This window comes from Vigna unguiculata, chromosome 7, assembly GCF_004118075.2.
Source record: "Vigna unguiculata cultivar IT97K-499-35 chromosome 7, ASM411807v1, whole genome shotgun sequence".
Lineage (NCBI taxonomy): Eukaryota > Viridiplantae > Streptophyta > Magnoliopsida > Fabales > Fabaceae > Vigna > Vigna unguiculata.
This window is the reverse complement of record NC_040285.1, coordinates 25,309,347-25,315,346: the sequence shown is the minus strand read 5'-3', so window position 1 is coordinate 25,315,346 and position 6,000 is coordinate 25,309,347.

Below are 6,000 nucleotides of genomic sequence, written 5' to 3'. Positions count from 1 at the left end.
TTATATTTAGTTTATATTAAAAATTAATGATTATTAAATTAGGTATTTTTTTATTTTTCTATAAAGCATAACATTTAATAATAAGAAATAATAAAACATAAAATCAAATATAATAAAAATAAAAAATATTTATTTAGATATATATTTTTTTATTGTCTTTTTGAGTTTTCTACATATTAGACTCATCTCTCACTTTCACCTTTTTTCTTTTTGTTTTTGAAAAAAAAAATAGTTGGACACAAACTCATTATTTTTTTTCTTTCATTTCATTTGTTCTCCTCCACTATTGAAGAAAAAAAGATAATTTTTATGTTTGACTTGATCCTTAAATATTTATTTAATAGTTAGCATTATTTTTTATCTCATGAGTCTTATATTTATTTTTTTATGAATATAGAGGTAAAAGTAATGTACGATGTATTTTTTCATAATTGATTTTTAATTATGACTTGATTTTTAATTATGACTTATTATCATATATCTTTTTTAGGAACTCTCATTTTTTATTATATTGTGGTAACTTATTTTTTATTTTAATATTTTTTAGGAACTCTCAATTTTTATTAGATTGTGATAAATATTGATGAAGAATAAAATAATAGATTATTGTTTTAAAGTGATAAAAGGGGAAGCTACATGTGAAGATGAAAATAAGACAAATTTAATTATTTACATATTCTGAAGTTTAATACTAATGATCATATTGTTCAATTAGATTATTCTTTTCTTAAGATTCAATGAATTACATGATAAATTTCGTATTAATTCTTTAGAAAGGTTTCCATGTTTATATTTAAAAAAAAATAGCTGGAAATTTTAGTTTTGATTTAATTATTAATGAGTTTAAGAATTTTAAAAAACAATAATTTAGATATGTGTGATTTGTTTTTGTAGTTATAGTTATACTAAATTATTATTATTTTTTATTGTATTATTAACAATAATTAAAAATATAAATTTTGAGTATATTATTTTGACTCTCCCAAAATTAATGGGCAAGATCTGCCACTACTCATAAGGGTAGGGTTTTAGTCTCACCCTTCATTTCATGACCCTCCATTTCAACACCACCACTCATGGTGGCAGTGTGGTTGCACAAAGTGATTGTGAACAACGATCATGCAACCCTTTCTCGCTCTTGCCTCCTTCTCCTTCATGCACATCAACGAGTCCCCTTATATACCTACGCTTTGTGTAGCACGTTGACTGCCTCATCCAAAGTCAAAGACCTTGATTTTGGTGGTGGTGGTGACAGTGGTGAAGGGTACTAAATTGAACAAATTTAACTAAAATAGGAACTTATTTTAACAAAACACAACCGGTCATAATGTGAACAATGTCACTTCATGTGAACAATGCTAACCTATACATTATGTCATTATCAATTTAAACGACGTCAAAGAAAAGGATCAAATTGAACATAATTTAGCAAGTTAGTGACCAAATTGAACGCGCAAAACAAAACACCAAATTGAACAAACTGGACCAAAATAGAGACATAAATAATATTTAAACCTAATTAATAAATTAACTGTAATAGTTATAAATAAGTCTTCAATAAATAATAATAATAATAATAATTATTATTATTATAATATAAAATAAATATGAATTATAGAAAAGATGTTTTATAATTTTTAAAATAGCTTTTAAATAAAATACCTGTTAAAAATAAAATAGATTAAAGGTAAACTATTTATAAAATAATTAATTTTTATAATAATAAGTAAAAATGAAAAAAAATAGAATGTGTACAAAAAAGAGATTTTTAAAATAATTGTTAAAGACAAAAAAAAATTTAGAATAACAGTCAAAGGTAAGCTATTTATAAAATAATAATTAAGGGTAAAATTGGAAAAACAAAATGTGAACACAAAAGATAAAAGAGGGAATCCTCTTTATTTATATATGGTTATAAATATTGTTATAGATATTATCTAGGGTGTTCCTAATCTATATTTTATTTCTTTCACTTGCTATTTTCATACTATAAATACAATTTTTATTAATCAAATTTCATTTTACAAATACAATCATATCTTAGAATTCATTGTATTCTCTCTAAATATTTGACCTAATTTTTAATTTGTTTGAAGATCATGAAATTCCTCTATTATAATTTATGAAAGAATCATAAATTCTAATAATATTATTTGAATTAGGAATGTATAAACTATAAGTTGTGAAAACTATAACCTACAAAACCATATTTAACTTATAGAGAAAAAAATAAATACACTAGTTTTATAAAAAGATGATAACAAAATTGTTTTTTCTCTCTAAAACGATAAATATAAAATTAAAATATAGCATAGATATTGTTCCTTTAATCGTTAACTCTTTTTTTTCATCCAAAACTTATAAAAGTAGTTGTTCACATGTCATGTTTTTGTGTATATAATTTATGTCGTTAAGGCATTGGTTAAAAGATAATTAAAATATGTATCGGTTCTATCATTTTTATATTAGAATTTAAAATAATTAAGTACATTAATTAAAATAGAATAGATGCATATAATATATTTTATAAAGACAAAAACATCCATTTAAATTTTTAGACAATAATTTTAACTTTGAAATTTTGAAGGTTTTTACTAAAAAGTCAAAAAAAAAACTCTACTTTATTTTTTTTTGTAAAATTTTTAGATGTTTAACACTATTTTTTTACTACTTTTTTATTCATTTAAACTTTCTTACATTTAATTATATTTAATTTTTAACAATATTAAAAATATAGTTATTTTATTATTTAATTGTTTTTTTAATTTTTATTGGTGAACATTAAATAAAATATTAAACACACATGTACAATATTCATGGGCATTTTTGTCTTTCAAATAAAATTAAATTGCATTAATAATTATTAGATAAGATTTTATTTAATATAACACCTAAGTATATATTTTTGTAAAATTCAATGCATATTAATTATCCTTAACAAGTACACTGATTAACAAAACCTTTTATTTTAAGGATCTAAAATAATTTTTTATACCAACTTCAGTTATATAATTATAAGTTTAATTATGCCTTTGGTCCCCATTTTGGAGTCAAAATCTCAAAATGGTACCCAAATTTTTAAAAGTCTCAAAATGGTCCCCTTTTTTGTTAAAACGTCTCAGTTTGCCCTTTCCGTTAAGTCAAGGTTGACGCCGTTAGAAAGAGTGTCACGTGTCAGTTCCTCGATTTTTTGAATTTTTGAATTTTTTTTTAAAATCAAAAAAATTGCCACGTGTCAAGCTGTCATCGTGCCACATGGTAGTGACAGAGTGACGTGGCAGTGACATTGACACGTGTCAATATTATGCCAGGTGTCATTTCCTTAGTCTCAATTTGGTCCATTTATTTTAATTTGTCTCAATTTAGTCCCAATTTTTGTAAAAATGAGCAATTTTGTCCCTCTCCAAATTGAAATCAAATTTAATTTTATATAAATGTTATAAAAATATTTTTATTAAATTTGATATTTTTATTCAAATTGATATTTTTATTATAAATTTTTAACATAGCTAAGTTTATTTAAAATTATGTTTCACATTCAACTTTACTTAAAATTGTTTTCAAAATTTAAATTTATATGTGTTTTATTGTTACATGAACTAGTTAATTTATGAATTTTTTTCTATTAACATTATTTTCTATTAACAACTTTTAAACCATTTTAAATAAAGTTCAATGTAAAATATTAATTAAATGAACTTAATTTGGTTAAAAATATTTACTTGAAATATCAATTTTAATGGAAATATTTGTGTACATTTATATAGAAATTAAATTTGATTTCAATTTGGAGAGGGACAAAATTGCTAATTTTTACAAAAATTGGGACTAAATTGAAACAAACTAAAATAAATGGACCAAATTGAGACTAAGGAAATGACACTTGGCATAATATTGACATGTGTCACTGGCACTGCCACATCACTTTGTCACTGCCACGTGGCACAATGACAACTTGACACAGGGCAATTTTTTTGATTTTTTTTAAAAATTCAAAAAAAATTAAAAATCAAAAAAATAATAATAATAATAAAAAAATTCAAAAAATCAAGGAACTAACACGTGACACTCCCTCTAACGGCGTCAACCTTGACTTAACGGAAAGGGCAAACGTGAAACGTTTTAACAAAAAAGGAGACCATTTTGAGACTTTTAAAAATTTAGGTACCATTTTGAGATTTTAACTCAAAAATGGAGACCAAAGACATAATTAAACCTATAATTATATATACATATATATATATATATATACACATATATATATATATATATACATATATATACACATATGTGTATATATATGTGTATATATATGTGTATATATATATATTTAAATTACATAAAATTCTACCATTTTAATCAATATTAATAAATTATTATTTTTTTATTGCATTTGATTGTTATGAATGTAACACTCCATTTAATTTATAAGCAAAATTAAATGTAGCGTCGCATAAATATAACATACAAACACAGTCCTCGGATTCTTAACACCATCCCTACAAAACTAGGCACACCACGATGCCAACAAAACAGGATAATGGTTTGACTAAAAGTTTACAAATCCGAGATCAAAGAATACAGGGGCCATAGCCCTAAAGAAAAGCCCAAAGGAAACTAAAGTCTAATCCACGCGGACTATGCAGCGGAATTACCACCTCCCTGTTGTCCACGGGTGTTCCTCGTCTCTGCTCACACCAACAAGTTGATGCTCATTGCAAATAAGAGTACCACACAACAACAAAAGTCATATAATCAATGAAGTCAGATACATATTCACAGTCCATCATACATACGTCACACAAGCATGTTACGACCTTCCAAACAATACACTACGACTCGACTCGACTCATCCGGATACATATAACTTGGTCGAATTCAGTGGATGCTTGCACTTGTGGTGGATACCTCTGCTCACCCCCGAGCTAAGTGTTACAAGTGTTTCAATGAATCGATTTCCCTCACCACAAGGTTAGCCCTTAATGAATTTCAGGCCTCCTGCTACTCTCACCACAGGGGTTAGTTCGCTCTAAGTGAGACTAACTGACCCCTTAGAGTGTCAGGATGCAATCCTTACCTTGAATCCTTACCTAGTTATACAGATGGGGCACCACCATGGACACCCACTAACAGGGGCCATGGAATTACGTCCCAACCACTGAAGCGCGACCCTGAAAGTCTCACCTAGAGACCCCAAGGAATTATGCACTGACACAGATCAACCATATTCATATAGCCAAATAATATTCACCACGCATAGATATACATTAATCGTACCAACCTTTGAAGCCAACGCCTTTCATGATCCAGGCCCAACTCATTCCAACACATCATAGTCCATCCATGTACATAAGATCCAACTCATCATGTTATCATGCCACTTTAATAATACCCATCTCATTTAATTCACATGCCAATTTTCATACCAAACCCATCATCTACAATTCATGAATCATGCCAAACTTACTTAAAACTCCAGTATATACATATTTCTCATCATAACGTTCATACTCAAACCAATATCAATCATCCAAGAACAAACAAGCATCCAAACAGCACCCGGTCTCGCCTAGCCCCTCGCTCAGGCGAGCCCCCCCTTTGCCTAGGCGAGGGCTCAAAAAGCATCAGGGGAACCACGCGGGATCTCGCTTAGGCGAGACCCCTCTCGCCTGGGCGAGATACTCGCTCGCTCAAAAATAATGAGCGGGTCGCCTGGATGACCTCTCGCGAATTAGGGTTTGGGCGAGATTAGCAGGTCTCGCCACTGTTTTCCTGCAATAGTCCCTCGTACCAGCTCAACAATAGGTTCAACAACAGATTCACAACAAATTCATGTATTCAAACCAGTATAGCATCATACCAACCATACAACTCGAAATGACAACCAAACCACGAAGAAAACAGGACATATGAGCAAGGTTTTAGCTTCCCTACCTAGAAAAAGACTCGTACACGATCTTGACCCTAAACAGCGAAACGCAGTACTCGAGAGACGACTCC